General features: G+C 43.2%; 1 long non-coding RNA gene and 2 pseudogenes across 1 annotated transcript in view; 2 read left to right on the plus strand and 1 right to left on the minus strand.

Annotated features, from left to right (window-relative positions):
• Positions 1–21,233, minus strand: part of LOC141047985 (uncharacterized) — a 227,564-nt gene that overhangs the window by 71,230 nt on the left and 135,101 nt on the right. The gene's annotated exons all lie outside the window — the stretch shown is intronic.
• LOC141047992 (guanine nucleotide-binding protein G(q) subunit alpha-like) lies at positions 788–1,510 on the plus strand (annotated as a pseudogene).
• Positions 18,652–19,382, plus strand: LOC141048003 (guanine nucleotide-binding protein G(q) subunit alpha-like; annotated as a pseudogene).

The following is a 21,233-nucleotide window of genomic DNA, read 5'->3' on the forward strand; positions in this document are numbered from 1 at the left end:
CTTTTGCCTGAGCTAAAAGCTATTCCTTATGTTATGTGCTGGTTTATGGAGCAATAAACCCTATGAACTTTTAAAGGAACGTGACTCCTGATTGACTCCGGTGGCTCCTGAGTGAGATAAATCCCTACAGCACCGAAAGGCAGTGGCTACAGCTTATAGTGGCAAAACGAGGTCACAGGTTCCTTTTTACTCCACGCACTTTAAATACATCAACACTGTCCCCATTGGGGCACACAATCTAAATATCCTATTAGTGGGTCTTTGTGTGGGTTTCCTATCACACTCCAAACACAGAGAACATAAACTCTGCACAACTGTCATCCTCTGTGGGATTTGAACCCCAATGCTACAAAGCTGTTGGGCTGGTCACTGAGCCACTATATACAGTGCTAGCCACAGAGCCACTGTGCTACTGTTCTACGTATACAAGAATATGTTTGCTGGCAGCATTGTGTATTAGCTCTGTGGACATCATATGCACTAAACATCTGTTTAATTGATTTGAGGATTTAATATTGATATCCTATCCTTACAATAGGCAATCAATATTGACATCAGCACTGATCAGCTGACTGAAGGAGTTGTAGCGCTTCATGGAATAAGGACTGCTGTTTTACCATACTAATACACTATGTCCCAATGTATTTATTTAAAGGGATCTCCTGTCTCATCAGTCTGCCTCCCCCCAATCTGCACAGCATTCCCCTTCTTACAAGGAGAAGCAGGTCTGTGACTTGCAGGGTGGGGGGGGTCTGTCTCTTTCCAGCACCACTAGCAGTTAGCAGACATGACTCTGGAGTCCATCATGGTGTGCTGCCTCAGCGAGGAGGCCAAGGAAGCTCGGAGGATCAGTGACGAGACAGGCAGCTCCGCCGGGAGCAGACAAGGATTATCCATGGATCTGGCTACTCTGATGAAGATAAGAGGGGCTTCACTAAGCTTGTGTACCAGAACATATTCACTGCAATGCAAGCTATGATTTGGGCAAGGGAGACCCTTAAAATTCCATACAAGTATCAACACAACAAGGGCCATGCACTGCTATTTTGGGAAGTTGATATTGAGAAGGTGTGCTCATTTGAGATCCCTTATGTAGATGCAGCGAAATATTTATGGAATGACTCTGGCATACAAGAATGCCATGATAGGAGACGGGATCATCAACTGTCTGATTCCACAAATTATCCAAATGACCTGGAATGTATTGCAGATCATGGATATCTACCTTCAACAACTTGTGCTCTGAGTCAGAGTGTCCACAACAGGAATCATCAAATATCCATTTGATTTACAAAGCGTCGTCTTCAGAATGGTGGAAATAGGAGGTCAGCAATGAGAAGGAAAAAGTGGATACACCTCCATAATGTTTCTTGTAGCTCTTAGTGAATAAGATCAGGTGCTCATGGAGTCTGATAATGAGAACCGGATGGAAGAGTGCCAAGCACCATTTAGGAGGATTATCACATATCCGTGGTTTCAGAATTCTTCACTCATCCTATCCTTACAATAGGCAATCAATATTGACATCAGCACTGATCAGTTGACTGAAGGAGTTGTAGCGCTTCATGGAATAAGGACTGCTATTTTACCATACTTATACACTATGTTCCAATGTATTTATTTAAAGGCAGTCTGCAGGATTTAACCCCTCCAAGCCTTATATATGTGCATGTAGCTCTTTTAAAGACAAACTCAGTTAACACCTTTATATGGTCGGCCCCTTTCTCCCTTTATTCAGTAATCAGCATTTCATTTGATATATAAATTATGCCTAACGACTGTGGTGGATCTTAACCTTCTATCACTCCAGCTCTATTTCCCACAGAGTGCTACCTGCTTTTGCTTCACTGACAGCCTCTATGATGTGTTTCATTCTGGAAAAAAGAGCTGCAAGTTGATCAGGAAGAGTTGGCACCGAGCGGGTATAGAGCTGGAGCAACAGATCTACTCCCTCATTTGAATATGTATGCAAACCGATTTCAGATGAATAGACCGAACATGTAAAAATATTGCTGAAGTATCTTTGAAAGAGCTACATGGGCATACACATAGATCGGGCCTCATTCATTACCTAGCAGCTTTTCAGTTGCTTTATCGGAAACCTGGAGTGCTCCCATTTATCAGCGGTTAGGCGCCGCAGCTGCATGTGTTGCGGCTGTGTGACAGTCACATCACATGCCTGGAGAGACCAACACAAACAGGCAGTCTCATCAGGTCCTTTGTGATCAGACATCTCCCTCAGTTCACATGGGATGCCATAATTTGCACAGATTGCTTAATCTTTTCACAATGGACTAGGTCAGAAATTTACCCCATCAACAACAATGCATTCTTGGCTATGACTAGGTCACCAGTAACTCCATTTTGCCTGCAACCCACTCAGTTTCTTTTGACTTTTCGTGGTAAGTCTGTTCATCCTTCTGCTGGGTCTGATCACCTGAGGGCCATAGATGCCACAAGTCATTATCAATCACATCAGCAAAGACCATTTCTTTTTTGGTCACATCCAAACCAAACTCAATCTTCATATTCACTCGGGTGCAGTCTTATGCTGACCATGTTTTTTCCAGAATTTCAAAGATGGCCACTGTGGAATGGATCATCTTGTCCACCTCTGCCTGACCAATCATAAGGCCAGCACAGTTTAATTGCAATCAGCTGATCTTCAGACCATTGAGTGTCATTATTGGCATCATCCTTGAAAGACAGCTATATGCTATGAATGAGTCACCGAGGAGGAAAAAACAAGCTAAGCCACAGAAATCCAGAGGTTGGTAACTAAGCGGATTGCAGACCCCTGACGCTATCCACACAACTAGCAGTAGCCGTGGAGCGTGCCTATGATACTAGACGCCTTGTCACAGCCGGAGAACTAAATAAGCCTAAAGCAAGAAAAAGGGAAATCTAAACTGCCACAGAGCAGACCCCAAAGCAATAGACAGCCCACAAACATGTATTGTCGGTGAGACAAGATGAAAACACAGATAGAAAAATAGGCTGAGCAAATGATGGGGCCCACACTAATTAGAAAGGACAGGAAAAGAAAGATGCTGTCTGCAATCACACACAAAACCCTGCCAAAAAATGTCCAACACTTTCTGATAACAAAAACCCTGAAGTGGCTAAACTTCAATTCCCTATATCAGCACTCTGGTATATTCTGAAGACAGAGTAAAAAGACCAATCTGATCAGGGACAAAAGCAAACTTGCATAAACAGACATAAGAATGGAAGTTCAGCACAGTCCCAGCAGGGGCTGGCTGACCACAAAAACTGAGTAAACCAGACCAAATCTCATGTGAAAAAACAGCAGAGCACACTTAGCTTGAGAAGGCAGGAACAGAACTGGAAATCAGAACCTCAGGGCAGGAAAAAAAAAAAAATCACCAGCACAAAATTAGGGAGTCGGCTGACTTAAATCCAGTCAGAGACTCCTGATGTCCACTCACAGTCCTCCTCAGGTGGCAGGTCTCTGCCATTTAGATCAGCTTCATTACCTTCTGTCACCAGTAGAGGGAGCCCGGATGGAGAACTCACGACCCCTCTGTCAACACAGCCAGCTCCACCACCCTCACCAGAAGCCAGAGGTAAACCTGAAAATGAGTTCACAACAGCTATACTTTAGGAGGATAAAATTTATATCCTTCTGCTACCCCCAGGATTTCTAATCAGGAATGAACTGATGGCTTTTCTCCTGCACACCCACTCTATAGGGATCATCTCACAGTGGCAATGAACCAGTTGCACAGCACTTACTCACAAATGCTATCTTGTTACCAGATTCTTGTAGCAGTTTGAATATGCAGCTGGTGGTCTTGTTGGAGATGGATGCTTTCCTCTCAATGTGATCCTTCAAGCTGCATTGCCCGCTGTGATCTGGTCCTCGGACTGCATGAGGACAAAGCTAGGGTAATTCAGGAGCTCATACAGCTAGTAAGTTTTACCTTCATGCAGCTTCTTGCCCAGTCTCAACTCATGTGTCCATGATCATCTATGTCTATGTTAATCTATTACACTGAAGGTCACTTGTCTGACCAAAACCTTTACTACTGTGTACTACTCCTGGAATAAATTGTCACCATAATACCAAGCTGAGTGCCATTTTTTGTTGGATTATATGCCAACTTGTCAATTCAGACGAAGGCCTCTTTCACACATCAGTATTTGTATGCCAAAACCAGGAATGTCTCCAAAATAAGGAACAGGAGTCAGTCTTTCAATTATATTTATTTTTTTCTCGGTAAGTTCCATTCATGCCTTTGGCATACAAACACTGATGCAAAATACTGACCAAACACCGACGTGTGAATGAGCCTGAACTTGGCAGTTGATGAAGAATTGGTAATAGAGGCAGGACAGCCAACAGCTTTAATTTATGATAAAAACAGAACCTGAATCTTGAGACAGAAGTCTACGGTCCCGATTAATCCATGCATAAAGCATCACACAATCTTGCATAAGAAGTGGAAATTTTCTAAGACTTCTTGGAATTACAACCATTATGGACATCCATGACATGTCACTGAATACTGCAATACTAAAGCTTTCCACTGGGAGCACTGCAGAACAATGGAACACTTAGGCCATGTGCACACGATGAATTTTTCCTGCTGATTTCCTTTTTATTGCTGTTTTTGTGCACTATTCCACTGCAGATTTGGAGAATCGAGCAGGTGGAAGACGGCACAAAAGTAGTGACATGCTGCATTTTTTGGACCGCACAAATACCGTGTGGAAAAAAAAAAACACAGCGTGTGCACAGCGTTTTTTTTTTTTTTAAATTGATTTACATTGTACTGTAAATCACTTAGCGGATCTGCAGCGTTACTGAGCGGTAAAATGCATCGTGTGCACATAGCCTAAATCAATGAAAGATATAAATTTTATTTCTACAGCGCCGACATATTCCGCAGCACTTTACATTTCAGAGGGGACTTGTACAGACGATAGACGTTACAGCATAACAATAATCACATAGATCATAACAGATACCAAGAGGAATGAGGGCCCTGCTCACAATCTTACAGTCTATGAGGGGAAAAAGGGGAGACACGAAAGGTGGGTGGTAACAATTGAAAACACTGTGCACACACTGCGGTTTTTCGCACACGGTTTTTGTGCGGTCCAAAAAAATGCAGCATGTCACTTTTGTGCGGTTTTCCACCTGCTCCATTATCCAAATCCGCAGAGGGAAAACTGAAATAAATAAGGAATAATTCAGCAGGAAAAATGCCGGTCATTTGACCTGTGGATTTCTTAAAATCTGCGCGGAAAAATCCACAGGAAGAAAATCACCATGTGCACTTAGCCTTACTGCCAGATATCTCCACTGGTGAAAGCTGATCAGATCACTCAACTGAAATTAATTAAAAGTAATAAATTCTAACAAACTTTTTTTCTAAACACGCAATTATCCCACAAATTTACTTAATCAACATTTGCATAATTCAGGGATAAGGTTTTGTCCATCCTCAGAATAGGGGTGAACAGCCTAATGCCGAAGTAAATTTTTGGCTTCCAGGGAGAAGGAGACACCGGAGGTGAGGGGAAATGTTGGATTATACTAATGAGCCTCACAATAACCAGTGACCACATAGGAGCAGCACTGAGGAGCTGATGTGAGGCCAATGGCTGGAAGAGACGTTTCTCAGATCACCATGTTATTCTAGAAGCTGCAGCTGATCTGTTCTGGGTGGAAGTTGTCTGTGATCAAGATGATTGATAATAGATGGCTCCTAATTGTGAGCGAATCTGAACTAGATACAAGGTCAGATAATGTGAAGCCTCCAATACATAGATAATGGTCTTCAGAATGATGCAGGGCCTTCATTCCTCTTGGCATCTGTTTTGATCTGTGTCTATTGGTATGCAGTAGTGTATATTGTCTGTACAAGCCCCCTCTAAAATGTAAAGTGCTGCGGAATATGTCGGCACTGTGTCACCATCACCCACGGACCGATTTGCCAGTTTGGGAAAAGAAAGGCTTTGTACAATTTAATAAGACTCTTACACACAGTGACGCGCTGTAAACAATTTGAGATAATAGCAAAATCATTTTTTGTTTTTCATTCTATTGTCAAAGTCGCTGCCTATAAAAAATATGATGAATTATCTGTTGGAAATGCAACTGCAGATATTCTAGCCAAAGAGGCAGCCGTGACAAGAAAAGTGTTTCAACATTAACCTCTCGAGGTTTCAGCAGTTCAAGAACAGACCCGAATATCCATTTTGCAGAAGAAAAAGACATCTCTTGTTGCTTCCCAGGTGGATCCATAACCCCGTTTAAACAAACAAAAGGGAGGTTATGTGTCATGACTTAAAGGGGAGTTCTGTCCTGTGGTACCAAAACATCTACAGGTTGAGTTCACAAGATATAATCATGAAAGTTTGGGTCTTTTAGGCCAAAAGAAAAGGTTAGGAATTCTCAGAATTTTACTGGAGAAAGATGGAAGAGACTATATAAAATATTGTTCAATCATGTCTCATTTGTGCTCAAATGAATCCAAGACCAAAAGGACAAACCTCCACTACTCCAAATTGCACCTGCAGATGGTCCATGGTCTATGTTAGATCGGTCTGTTACCATCAGGTAAAAATGGTCTCAGGTATACATTGGTTGTAGTAGATGTTATTTCTAAATGGGTTGTAGTTTACCTGTCAGGAAAGATGATGCTTTGTCTACAAAGAGCATTATTTAATCATGTCTTTCGTACTTGGTAGATCCCAAGAATGATCACCTCTTATTGAGGAAGTCACTTTACAGGAAAAGTCATGCAAGCAGTTTGTACTATTCTAGGGGTTCAACAGTTTAATGTACCTTACCACCCACAGTCCGCTGGTATTGTGGAAATGATGAAAACAATAAAATCTAGAATTGCCAACATGATATTGGACAAAGGAGATACTTGGGTTGATGCCGGAACTTTTGCACTGTTGAGTGTGAGGAACGACTTCTTCCACAACTCAATTTCCTCCTTTTGAACTAATGACAGGAAGAAAAATGCAATTTTTCCACATGAACCATTTTTGTCCACACCTCAAACAGATGCTGTTGCAAGGCCCAAATGGTTGCAGTAGTTGCAGGAAAGCTTGAAAGCCATACTTACACATGCTGCATCAAGAACGCAGAGAATGGAGACACCATATGAATCTACATTCAAGAAAGGGGCTCTAGTGTGGATTAAACTGTCAGGAAGAATGGACCTTGGGAAAGTAACTGGGAAGGTCCCTTTGAGATTATTGAAACCATGGGACAAGTTATGATTCTTGTTCAACAGCATCTAATGTGGTTATTGTCTGTGGGTAATTTTAAAGTGTGGGTACATGTTGATCAATGCAAGTTGTATATTGCAGAATGATACTGCATTTATTTTAGGAAGAAATGGATTCCAATAAGAGCTGGAATATTAAACATCCTGTCCTTGATGGATTTGATTCAACACCAATGCTACAGGAGAAGACATTTCTCAGGAAAAGCTATTTGATGGGAATCACATTTCTGTTACTCTATACTATTTCAACTGATCTATGCAGAAGATTTTACATCATGGAATAAATACTCATGAAGTGAATGAACCTTTCCAAAAACTCTACATTCACAAAGTCCAAGAGGATCTAGTCTACAATAGCTAATAGATGAAGACATACCAGACAATTCAGCAGATATTACTGGAAACATTTGCATGGTTATGGTGTAAAATGCTGTATTGAGCTACACTTCATTCACGACACTGACATAATATTACATGCTACCACAGGACCCAAGACCAAGTTCACACAGTTTCAAGAGATTACATGCACACTAATAAGACAGGCACATGGGAATGCAGTCCTACAGATGTGTTTTACTGGAATATAGAAATAAGGGATTAAGAGGAATCTGTGTGGTCAGGTGATATTACAAATGATGTGATCACAAAAGGGAAAGTTGTAACACCCAAACATGGGACAATTTTGGGAAAATTTTGGATTCTTCATTACTTTCCATTACAGAAGGAGATGAAGATTGGGTAAAAACATGGAACTTCCAGATAACCAGTAGCTGTAGTGTGGCGCCCCTGAGGCTCAGTCACCACAGAGGTACTGCACCTTCTCCTAAGGTGTAGTGCCCCACCATCCAGGTAAGGTGGGAACTACTTTCCACACTCCAACACTCCCACCCCACACAACAGGGTTGTTCTGCACAACCACATTGCGGCTCAGTGCTTAGAGAGTAGCAGGGCACCTCTGGTGGTTCCCTGCATGGAACACTGGATGTGCTAGGAGGTGGGGGAGTTAAGATACATAAAAGAGTGGGAAAGTGTAGGATTAAAGGTTCAGTCTGACAGGGGGTCAGTGAGGAAGGAAGCCACTCGGGAGGAGTGGGGATCCCTGGAAGAAGGGATGGAGGAAGGAGTGCTGCAGCTGCCTCAGTGATCTGAGCCAGCCGGCACGGGAAAGAAACAGAAGGAGAAAGATGTAGAACTGCAACCTAAGCTTCCATAAGAGAGAAAGATCCGTGTGGAATAAAGGAGGAGAACAGAGAGGACACGGGGGTAGGAAGAGGAACCCTGCCTATAGGTTCTCAATACAAGGCCGGGGCCCAGTCCCTGAGGTTGTATGGACACTTATGATTCTGCAGCAGACACCGGTGGAGTAGTTGGCTGTAAATGCACTACTCCCATCTAAGACTTGGGGCACAACAGCAACTGAATAGAGAGCCAGGACTCTGGAGAAAGGAGTCCCCGATAGAGGCTACAGCTGTCTGCCATACGAGTAGAGTTGTTAGGAACATCTGACAGGAGGAACTTCAGAATACCACGGTACTGGAGATAGTCACACTTAAAGGCGCTATAGAGTCGTCGTTCAGGAAAGGTACATGTTGGCGGAGTGCTGGAGAGGAGCTTTCTATCTGGCCTGGAGGTTGGCTGAGTCTCTGACCTGGAGGACACAGCCCGGAGGTAGGCATCCTTGTGTACCACAGACTGAGTAAAGCCTTGGAACTGCAAGCCTTGGTGTCCTCCATTCATTCTTGCGCCAACCCGCTCAGCACCACTACATCTGGGTACCATCCTTTACACTGCCTGCACCTTCCCATTACAACTACACTGCCCTGGGACATCAGCCCTGCCTGTGGAGGGCTATACCATCACTGCTGCATCCCACCATCTGTCCCAGAGGATCTGTCTGCAGCGACGGCTTAACACTTCCCTTGCCGAGCACCACAGGTGGCATCACAAACTATTTCATTTCACTAACTTCATATACCGCCATTGACTTGTGCTCCCAGGGCCACAGTCCGGGTCACCGCTGCTGGGACACGTTCCCCTGACACCAGCCCGATACAGAGTACCCTGCAGCCCTGGGAGGGTGACCCAGTAGTTTTTACAGTAACAAATACTAAGGCTCCAGAAGTAAGGATTACACCACATTTTTGTACTTCAGTTGTAGTGATACCAAATAGGCTAATTTTAATTCTTATTGGGTAAAATTTGGAGATTCAAGTAAAATTTTAATAAATCTTGTATAATCCCTGCAGTTAGAAGGTATATGATGACCTCTGATGCTGCAGACATGCCAGCTCAAGACGATGGTCACGCCAGATGCTGTGCTTTACCCTTCAGAGACGTGGACAACATAGAAAACCCTATTGACCTGTGCAGTTTTGACTTCTGTAAAGAGCTCGGTGAGGGAGGATTTGGACAAGTGTTGATTTATCCTCAGTGTTCCCCAATGTATCCTGCACCAGATACACTGGAGGCACATACATATTCATTGCAGTGATCCATTACACAGATTCATATAATATATGGCAGTTTGTTCTGATCTGTTGTGATTTTTACCTCAGGTCATCTTGGCATCACACCCAGTCAGTGAGGAACTCGTGGCTGTAAAAATAATAGCAAAGAATAAATGTAAAGAGGAAAAGGTGTACAGTGAATTAGAAATCCTGAAAATGGCCACCGGGTTCTGTTATTTGATCTGTCCTTGGTCTGAGTGGACATTGGAAATATACCAGAAGCTTTTCAGTGATCTGTGTGCGTGGCATCTGCCATTTACCATTTGTTCCTGCGTTTACTTCTATAATGTTGCTAAAAGTCTCTTCAGAAGGGGGCTAGAACTCTCGTGCCACCAATAGGAAGGAGCAATCCTAGTGGTCAATGTGCTACTCCCTATAGGTGGCGCTTGAGTTCTTGTTCTTCCTCTGAAGAGACAACAACTTGCACATTTCCCAAAGGAGCATTGCAGCTTTAAAGTCTCCTCATATTGGCATGCTTACCATGTCACTCTCTGCTAGGATAGACGTTACCCCTGGGATCCCCTTCTAAAATCTTCAGTGTTTTCACTTTTTTTTTCTGCTGCCAAGTATGAGCGTTTATGCATCTTACATAGTAATGCCTGCTGTGGGCACTTGCTAATTAAGTAATTATTCAAAGCAAATTAGTCCTTTCATCCTAGAAAACTTCTGATACATTCAGATCTGGCTTCGGGAGCGCATGTGTGCACACAATTTATTTCTAAGTGCAATATTTTCAGAGTGTCTTGCCGGTTAAACATGGCATGTGCATAGAGGAAAAGAGACAGGCAAGGCTGGCCAGATATTTAAACAAATATGCTTCTTGTTTAATTGCACACCACTTAGCTGCTGCTTACTTTTGCCACTACTGCCCCTTTACACATTCTGTATACTCCATATCAGCCCCTCCATTCCCCCTCTCCCATGTACAGCACAGAGGCTGACATTTCACAGTCACTCCAATCCATCCAGTGCACAAAACCTAGACAAATCAAGCAACCTGTTCATGTCTCCCTCTAGTCACTGGTGACATCTGATCTAACCATTGGCCTCCTTCCACCATTATAAATAAAAATTCACCCTGCAGCACAGATATCCTGACAATCTTATAAACATTCAGTGCTCACCTTTTCCTTTCTTAATGGTGTCCTCTGGAACTCACAGTCAACATGCAAACTCCTGCATATCCAAGATTTAAGTTAACCAAGTTGGTTTAAGTGGTAAATTAGGTATAAACATGTGATAATGATTTTAACTGACCATTGAGCAGAGAGGTTTATCTGTAGGTCATTGGCAAATCCAGATGTTTTTTAGCAACATAAGCTGTAAAAAGTTTCCACACATCTAGAAGCAAAGTTATCCAATCACCATGATCTTACATATAGAAGATGCCCATCTTTTCCCAGAAAGATGTGAATTTGGAAAGGTTGGGAGAAATGGGTGTTAACCAAATAAGTGGCGAGTCGTAACTAGTGATAGTGTATGGTCATTAGTTATTAGCAAATTCAGCTGGCTCTGTCAGTGGTCTGGAGACAAATACCAATGCATGGGGCCAATTTTATCATTCCATAAAAATACCTGTAGGTTGCACCATCTATTGTGCATCCTAAAGCAAATACCAGCAGACAAAATGATGAAGTTGGGTCTCCCAATACCTTATCACTGGACATAAGTAGTTGCCCAATTAATCTGGCAGTGGCTCTCAGAATACACAATGTGATTGCCATGCGGCAATCACTGCAACAGTTTTATTCACTATAGCAGCCACTGTCCCAACAGTAACATCTTCAATGTTTGGTATTTTTGCTATGGACAAGTCACTGCTCAGATCAATCCAAATCTCATGGTACTGATCTGTTTTCTGCAGGTTGGAATTCCCAAGGATGCAGTCAACAGGTGTGCATTATAGATATCTTGGGCTCTCGACTATTTGCATGGTAGAGGGTTGGTGCACAGGGACCTGAAGCCAGACAATGTGTTGCTCATGGACAAAGCTAGTCATAAAATCAAGCTGAGTGGCTTTGCTTTGACCCAACTTGTAGGAAACTGTTGTCCATGTCACATTATCCTGTACATGAATACAGAGGACTAAGACATTATTCTTCAATCTTGAGCCCTACTATACATAATTGTTCATGGGGAAGGGTCTTTGTTGCTTTGACTGGATATTTCTTTTGGTTTAAAGCAATGGAAACTGACACAATGTACAGAGTATACATCAACTGGAAACAATGTCCATACTGCAGTCCACCTGCTCATTGGGAGAGGTTAAGAGAAGCCATAAACAAGTAAGGCCAGGTCTTCTATCCATGATCCTCTTGTACTCATCCAGTTTTGTCTTCAATTACCTCAATTTTCCCTGGAAAGTAAATGTCTTGGACCATGGAATCAACTTGGCAGTTAAGGCAAAGGAATTCGTAAAAGAATTTGGAGAACAAATAGCTTGAGCTTTTTTGCAACTTGCTGTACAGATTACTTTAGTGAGAATATCAGGTCTTATGGTCAGCGTTTTTTCACAATATGTTTTCTGTTGTATATTATCTTGATTGCCAAACTTGGGATGTACATTTTACCATTATCACCTCTGGGCTTGTTCTTTACAGTTTATGTAACAGCTTGAGTTTATGATCATGTGTTGCTTTCTGGGTTCTCTATTAAGTCTTGAGACAGAAGCCTGAAAGCCAATCATATTCGTCCATACAGTAGTCACACTGCTCTCTTGGATCCAATGTGAACATTCTAAGACTTCATGGAGGGACATGGTGCCACGATCATTCTAACCAGATCCTGATGATGGAACCTTCTGAGAATTTCATGATTATGGAAACAGAAGCAGCTTTAACAAGCTAGTATTGCATGAAACCTGTAATTTTTAATCTGAAAGTTTTGCAGAGAATTGACAATCCACAGACAACTCCAATGCTAAAGAGGTCTGTCCACAAGTTCATACAAACATATGACTTGTTCTGCCATCTTACTTAATACTGTAAGCATCATTGACCTGTTCACAGGATTCTTTTATGCCAAGTTCACATGTGCAGTATTCAGCCTTTTGAAACAAGTATTCATTTTAATGTAGCCATAAGAAATAGAAGAAATTAAAAGGATAATGTTGCATTTTAATCTAGTTTTTGAAGAAATCTACATTATACCTGCTTCTTTCTATTCGCTCTCCCAACAACCTGTAACACTTGTCTACGTTTCATAGGCTTACTTTGGGATTCTTTTGCAATGACCACATGAGTCCAGAAGGGAGACCAGGAAATGCCATTGACAAACATGGATCCACTCAGCTTCCAGGATGACATGAGAAGGGTACACCACCATGTTTCAGGAGAATCATCTGCACCATGAGAAATCTTAACGTGTTGATGTCAATTGCCAGTTTAGATGACATGTGACAAATATCACTATGGACCTAGCAACAGGTCATCCATGCAGACCAGACTCCTTTTCTTTACTCAGCCCTGTTCAAGGGATCTTAAAAAGGACCACAATCTGAATAGTGGTCTCACCTAGCCGACCCGAGCGGCCACTTCAGCTCATCCCACTTGCAGACTACATGCCTTTCATGGACTGTCTCTGGGATGGTCTGAAAAGCACATGTCAGGAACACAAAGAGCAGGGTCATTTTTCTCAATTTAAGTTGTCAAGGAGGCCACCAGCTCAATCCAGTTGCAGACCACCCTTTCTCCAGACTCTGCACTCCTCCCAAAATTACCACTCAGGCTTGTAAATGGAAGCAGAACATTCAAGCCACAGATATCTGAAACATCCGACTCATCTTCCTGTCCCAAGTGGGCCTTTCCAGCTCCGCCTCAGTATTTGGCTAGCTAGAGCTTCCCTCCCTCCAGATAGTTGGGGGTCTTCCGTGATAATGAAGACCTTTGAAATGGGTTGCAAGTCTACATTATTGCACCAAAATATTCAAGCGTTTTGTTGCTTAACCATTTTGGGCACTTTACCTACTAATATCCCATTATCTCCAATAGGAATCCACAGAACATTGCACGTTAAATATAATTTTAAAAATATATTTCATCTAAATGGTAGAGCAAATAGTAAAAACTATAGTTTATTCTGCAGCAGAAAATCCAAATCATCCAGTGTCATTAGTAACAGCCTTCAGTATAAAGAACAAGGCAACTTGGAGGTGATTTGGCCCCACAGATCCCTGACCTCAACATCAGTCTGTGTGATCACATGAAGAGACAGGATTTGCACAAGCCTCATACACTGAAGATCTGCAGGTAGTTTTCCAAGATGTTTGGAAAGACCTCCCTGACAAATGCCATCAAAAACTGTGTGCAAACAACAAGTACCTAGAACTGGTGATGGCAGAGATTGGTCCCCAAATACTGATGCAATTAAGATTTCTCTTTTGTACATGATTTCTTAACCATTTATTATAAAAATGAATGAACACTGGTGTTTCTGGAGGCATTTTTCCCCACAACACCTAAAGCCCAGGGTGGTGAAACATGTCAAGGTGCTTGTCAGCTCCCCATCTTGTGTCTCTATTGTCCATTACTACTGGCTTGAGCACACAGCAGCAGCAATGTTTGTTCCCAGATGGTCCCAGAGAGTGAATGGTAGCAGCAGCAGCAGCAGCACTGGCAATGTTTGCTCCCAGTCCCAGATAGAGTGCGTGGGGTGGGAGTGTTGTAATACATCTCTGCCTCTGGTCTTAGCTGGACATTATATATTATAGATTTGCCTGGACTGTACATTGTATATTATATAATGCTCAGGTAGTAGATCTATATTATAGATCGCCTGTCCCTGGACATATATTTGAGATCTCCCTGGACATTATAGCATATTTTTGGGTGTACAAGATGATTTTTTAACCCCTGAATCTTAAAAGCTAGGGGTCGTCTTGTATGCCGGATGTGATCTTACAGGGCAGGTGCAGAGCAATCTGCAGTCATTGTGTATGGTGGTGGTGGGAAGATGGGGGAGGGAGTGGTCCCGATGACAAGGTGAGGGGGCGCCTCACCAGGAAGGTGCAAGTAAAGTATCCCCATTACCTCATTATGGCAGCGGTGCTCTGTGCAGCTCTCTGCTAGGGTGGTGGCTCTGTAGTAAAGGGGGCTTCGCTGGCATTTTGTCAGAGCCCAGAGGCCCCTGAAGCTCCACTGGAGCGATGCGGTGGCCTCCAGGAAAATAGCCATTGGGTCGTGCATGCTCAGATTTAGATATTACCCCGAGATCTCAGGAGACTAGATCTGAATCTGAGCATGCGCCACCCCAGGCAAATCCACAACGTGTGCATATACCCTTATTGTAAAATCTGACACTGACCATACAACAATGACAGATACCATTTTTTCAAATATGTTTTTAAACATGGACGTATGAGTAAGGCCTTAGTCAGAGACTGGGCAGTAATAGAATAAAATCAATATAGTAATCCTACAATGTCTGCTGGACATGTTATGGGGAGAGTTTATAGTTCAGTTAGTACATAGACACCATACTTGTTGTTAATCAGTCAATATTTTGTCCACAACACTGCAGTGTCAAAAGAGAAAGACAGCGAGACAGGCAGCAACATCACATCAGAGAGCTCTTGACCTCGAAACAGAAGATCCTCAGATACTGGTATTGTGACATCGCATAATACCAATGAATAAATAATATTCTTATTAAAAAGGGAACCTGTCACCTCGTTTTGTCGCTATAAGATGCGTCCACTGCCTTTAGGGGCTTATCTACAGCATTCTGTAAAGCTGTAGATACAAAGAACAAGTTATATTATACGCACCCGGGGGCGGTCTAGTCTGATGGGTGTTGCAGGTCTAGGTCCAGCGCCTCCCATCTACATGCGATGTCGTTATCCTCCTTGCTTTGTGCTGCGCTCTTGTGCTGGCGTACTGATCTTCCCTGTTGAGGGCAGAGCAAAGTACTGTAGTGTACAGGAGCTGGTAAAGGTCAGAGAGGCCAAGCACCTGCGCACTGCAGGACTGTAATAATGTGCAGGTACTGATGTCACCATGGATCAGAGACAGACCAATGATTAAAGAGTTTATTTACAGGGGATAAATTCTCCACGCAGGGAGAAGCAGCTTGCCACTGCAGTCACCAGGGCTACACGCTCGGGTCACTGTCTCTGCATTATCAGGGGCAATGTCTCCTCTGGTCATGAAGGCTCCAGAGTCCACGTACTCAACTACAGCTCTCACCATTGCTCTTCTCTCAGCCTCTGTGCTCTGACGGGGAGTCCTCTCTCTGGGAGTGTGGTGTTGCAGGAGGCTTTCCCTCTGGCACGTTCTTTCATGCCCTCTGCCTGCACACCTTCCGGTCCAGTTGCCCTTCCTGTTCATCTAACCATAGCAGTTACATGGTCCAGTATGTCTAGGGCAGAAAGTCTCCCACCCCTTGCAAACCTGCTATCTGTCCACGTGGTTCTGGATAAGGAGCAGTGAAGGTAACCTCCTTTGGGCTCTTCTTACTCTGCTCTGCCCTCAACAGGGCAGATCAGTACACCTGCGCAGGAGCATGACAAATCAAGGAAAATGCTATCGCATGAAGATGGGAGGTGCCAGACCTGCTCACCCATCAGACCGGAACACCCCCGGGTGAGTATAGTAAAACATTTTTCTGATCTTGCAGGTCAGATCAAGAGCATTCTAGAATGCTGTAGATAAGCACTGTGTTGTAGTGTCCACTGTCTGCTAGGGGGCGCTGTGTGGGTGTCCCAGGATCGGCCTGCAGTCACATCCATTGTGGTAATGGGTATAGGATGCTGAAGGATCGTTATGCATCTCAAGGTGGGTGGCCTTGAGATGAAGGCTTGCTTATGTGTTGATCAGCAGAGCTGATCTGTCATTCCAAGGTGTCAGGGAGAAGTGTTGTGAGTTCATTCTCTGTTTCATCAGTTGTGAGTTCTCCTTCCAGACTCCCTCTGCTGGTAACAGGAGGTAGTGAGGCTGATTTAATCGGAGATCTGCCACCTGAGAATGAGGATGACGATTGGAACTCTGGAGTCTCAGATTGGATTTAAGACAGCCGACGCCCTATTCAGTTGCTGGTGACTCCTTCTGCTTGTCAGGCCTTGGTCATCAGCTCTGTTCCAGTCAGCTCAAGCTAAGTTTCTCTGTTAATGTTCACACTTGATTTTGTTGGTCTATTCAGTTTGTGGTCAGCCAGCCACGGCTTGGGCTGTGCTGAATTTCCACCCTTATTTATCTGTATTTGCCAATTTGCTTTTTGTCCCTTATTAGATTGGCCTCTTTTTGCTATGTCTCAGAATATTTCAGAGTTCTGATACAGTGGGAGAAGTCTAGTGACTTCAGGGTTAATTTTGCTTTCAGAAGTGTTGGACATTATTTTTGTAGGGTTTTTTGCAGATTGCAGACTGTCTTTCCTTTCCTCTCCTTTCTAGTTAGTTTGGGCCCCATCGCTTGCTCAGCCTATTTTCCTGCCTGTGTTTGTGTTTTCATTTTGTTTCACCATCAATACGTGTGTGGGGGCTGTCTATTCCTTTGGGGTCTGCTCTGGGGCAGTTAGTTTTCCATTTTCTTGCTTTAGGATTTAGTCCTCCGGCCGTGACGAGGCGTCTAGGTTCATCGTAGACACACTCCACGGCTGCTGCTAGTTGTGTGGTAGGATCAGGGATCTGTAATCTGCATAGTTACCAACCTGTTTTTTCTGGGCTTAGCTTGTTTTGTTTTTGTCTCCTTGGTGACCCATTCATAACAGAGAAGCCTTCAGATGATTGATGAGATGGGCAGGATCAATCTACAAATCCACCCAGGGGTGTGTTTGAGTGTCACAATAAAGTATATGTGCATGAATGCTTGAAGGACCTGTGATGAGGTCATAGCCATGTGACCCGCTGGGCGTGGCAATGGACCATATAAGGTAAAAAGAGTAGGTCACATTGGAGAGAGCATGGATCTGATTGAGCCATGTGGAAGGTCCTGGCAGGCCGAGGTGGAGGAAGGTGTGCTACCTTCCTAAAGACCACGTGCTGAGGCTGCTGATCCGGTGAGGCCTGAGTATATTGGCTGTATGCGAGGAGGGATAAGCCTCCTGTGCTTGCTGAGGCTCCAGGATTGAGCATGAAACAATGAACACTTATACTTGCTTTCGCCTGAGTTAAAGGCTATTCCTTATGTTATGTGCTGGGTTATGGAGCAATAAACCCTATGAACTTTTAAAGGAGCGTGCCTCCTGATTGACTTGGGTGGCTCCTGAGCGAGTTAAATCCCTACAGCTCCAAAAGGCAGTGGCCACAGCTTATAGTGGCAAAACGAGGCGACAGGTTCCTTTTTACTCCACGCGCTTTAAATACATCACTGTCCCCATTGGGGCACACAATCTAAATATCCTATTAGTAGGTCTTTGTGTGGGTTTCCTATCACACTCCAAACAGTGAGAGAACATAAACTCTGCACAACTCATCCTCTGTGGGATTTGAACCCCAATCCTACAAAGCTGTTGCACTGATCACTGAGCCACCATTACAGCGCTAGCCACAGAGCCACTGTGCTACCGTAATACCTATACAAGAATATTTTTGCTGGCAGCATTGTGTATTAGCTCTGTGGACATCATATGCACTAAACATCTGTTTAATTAATTTGAGGATTTAATATTGATATCCTATCCTTACAATAGACAATCAATATTGACATCAGCACTGATCAGCTGACTGAAGGAGTTGTAGAGTTTCATGGAATAAGGACTGCTATTTTACCATGCTTATACACTATGTCCCAATGTATTTATTTAAAGGGATCTCCTGTCTCATCAGTCTGCCTCCCCCCCAATCTGCACAGCATTCCCCCTTCTTACAAGGAGAAGAAGCAGGTCTGTGACTTGCAGGGTGGGGGTCTGTCTCTTTCCAGCACCACTAGCAGTTAGCAGACATGACTCTGGAGTCCATCATGGTGTGCTGCCTCAGCGAGGAGGCCAAGGAAGGATCAGTGACGACGAGACAGGCAGCTACGCCAAGACAAGAAAGATGCCTGCCGGGAGCAGATAAGGATTATCCATAGATCTGGCTACTCTGATGAACAGGGGCTTCACTAAGCTTGTGTACCAGAACATATTCACTGCAATGCAAGCTATTATTTGGGCAAGGGAGACCCTTAAAATTCCATACAAGTAGCAACACAAGGGCCATGCACTGTTCTTTCGGGAAGTTGATATAGAGAAGGTGTGCTCATTTGAGATCCCTTATGTAGATGCAGTGAAATATTTATGGAATGACTCTGGCATACAAGAATGCTATGATAGGAGACGGGATTATTAACTGTCTGATTCCACAAATAATAATCCACATGACCTGGACCGCATTACAGATCATGGATATCTACTTTAAACAACTTGTGCTCTGAGTCAGAGTGTCCACAACAGGATTCACCAAATATCCATTTGATTTACAAAGTGTCATCTTCAGAATGGTGGACATAGGAGGGCAGCAATGAGAAGGAAGAAGTGGATACACCTCCATAATGTTCCTTGTAGCCCTTAGTGAATAAGATCAGGTGCTCATGGAGTCTGATAATGAGAACCGGATGGAAGAGGGCCAAGCACCATTTAGGATATTATCACATATCCGTGGTTTCAGAATTCTTCACTCATCCTATCCTTATAATAGGCTATCAATATTGACATCAGCATTGATCAATTGACTGAAGGAGTTGTAGCACCTCATGGAATAAGGACTGCTATTTTACCATACTTATACACTATGTTCCAATGTATTTATTTATAGGCAGTCTGCAGGATTTAACCCCTCCAAGCCTTATATATGTGCATGTAGCTCTTTTAAAGACAAAGTCAGTTAACACCTTTATATGGCCGGCCCCTTTCTCCCTTTATTCAGTAATCAGCATTTCATTTGATATATAAATTATGCCTAACGACTGTGGTGGATCTTAACCTTCTATCACTCCAGCTCTATTTCCCGCAGAGTGCTACCTGCTTTTGCTTCACTGACAGCCTCTATGATGTGTTTCATTCTGGAAAAAAAGAGCTGCAAGTTGATCAGGAAGAGGTGGCACCGAGCGGGTATAGAGCTGGAGCAACAGATCTACTCCCTCATTTGAATATGTATGCAAACCGATTTCAGATGAATAGACTGAACGTGTAAATATATTGCTGGAAGTATCTTTGAAAGAGCTATATGGGCATACACATAGATCCGGCCTCATTCATTACCTAGCAGCTTTTTTTTCCAGTTGCTACAAGTACCACATTTGCAGGATCACGTCAAAACCCCAAGTGTCGCACATGTCTGCAAGTCCCATAGGGAATGAATGAGGCTGAATGCAGTGCTGCCACAAGTGATCTGTTACATGGCAAATTCAGAAAAAATACTGGATCTGCAGCGAAATGCAAAAATCGCTTATTTGACAGACCAAGTCACAAACGACAGTATCTGCATTACTCATGCTCACCAATGGGGGAGGCAGCACTAAACGTGCCTAGAGCAGCACAAACAATACAGCCCTGGCAGGAAGAAGTGTGTAAGGGTAAATCAATATATTTACTTTGTTCTATGTTCAGCTAAGCAAATCCATAACATAAGTTTTATTCAATAGCTAGTCGAAACATACCTCAAATTTATCTGACCAACTGAGCTGAAGAATTCAAAGATAGTTAACCATTTTTTGTGACGTTAAAAGGACAACCCATTACACATTCTGGGAAGGACTTGGAAAAACTCCATGAGAAGTGAGTGAACAGCAGGAAACGTTGAAAAGACATGTCCAGCTTCTAGGTGCAGTTACTTATTGCTGTTTCAATACATATTCCAGTATATCACAGCAAAAAGACACCTCTTGCCAGCCTGTGTGTTTTGACTCTTATGAAGTCTTAGTCCAAGAGTCAAAATGCATAGGACGGCAGTAGGGGTCTGTGTGTTGCACTATTGCATAAATTGAAACAGCAAATGCTCAACTGCACCAAGAAGCTGGACCTGACTTTTCCACTTACAATTGTACACGAAGAGGTGGTGATTGCCTGTGCTTCTGGTCAGGATGGTCTGAATTGGGAATTGAGGATTAGAACTGAGGACAATGACATGCGGCTTGAATAGTAGGAATTCTATGCTTACTTGTGTGGTAGTCACTAGCACTAACGTATTTTCTCTCTAGATTTCATCAACCTTTGGTGAGTGCAATAGAGGCAAGAGCTATTTTACCAAATGGCACAAGAAAACCTTTGAAGATCGAGAACTTGCTGAAACTTACATCAACCATACCCATCAGCAAGAAGGAATTTCCCATCTGAAGTTTAACAACAACAATATTGGGTGAAAGAGGAGAAAGCTCAAAATAAGTCTCACCTCCAGCCATAGGCAGCCCTGCCACCCATCTTTATAGAAGTGGAGATAAGCAATGATGCATTATGGAAGAAGTTTGGTCAATTAGTTTTAGTTATTACTACCATTGAGAGCATAAGTTAACTAACTTGCCTGTCTAGTTCCACAGACCTACATCAA

Source organism: Dendrobates tinctorius, unplaced genomic scaffold, assembly GCF_039654945.1.
Source record: "Dendrobates tinctorius isolate UK_male_01 unplaced genomic scaffold, ASM3965494v1 ptg000131l, whole genome shotgun sequence".
NCBI classification, from domain to species: domain Eukaryota; kingdom Metazoa; phylum Chordata; class Amphibia; order Anura; family Dendrobatidae; genus Dendrobates; species Dendrobates tinctorius.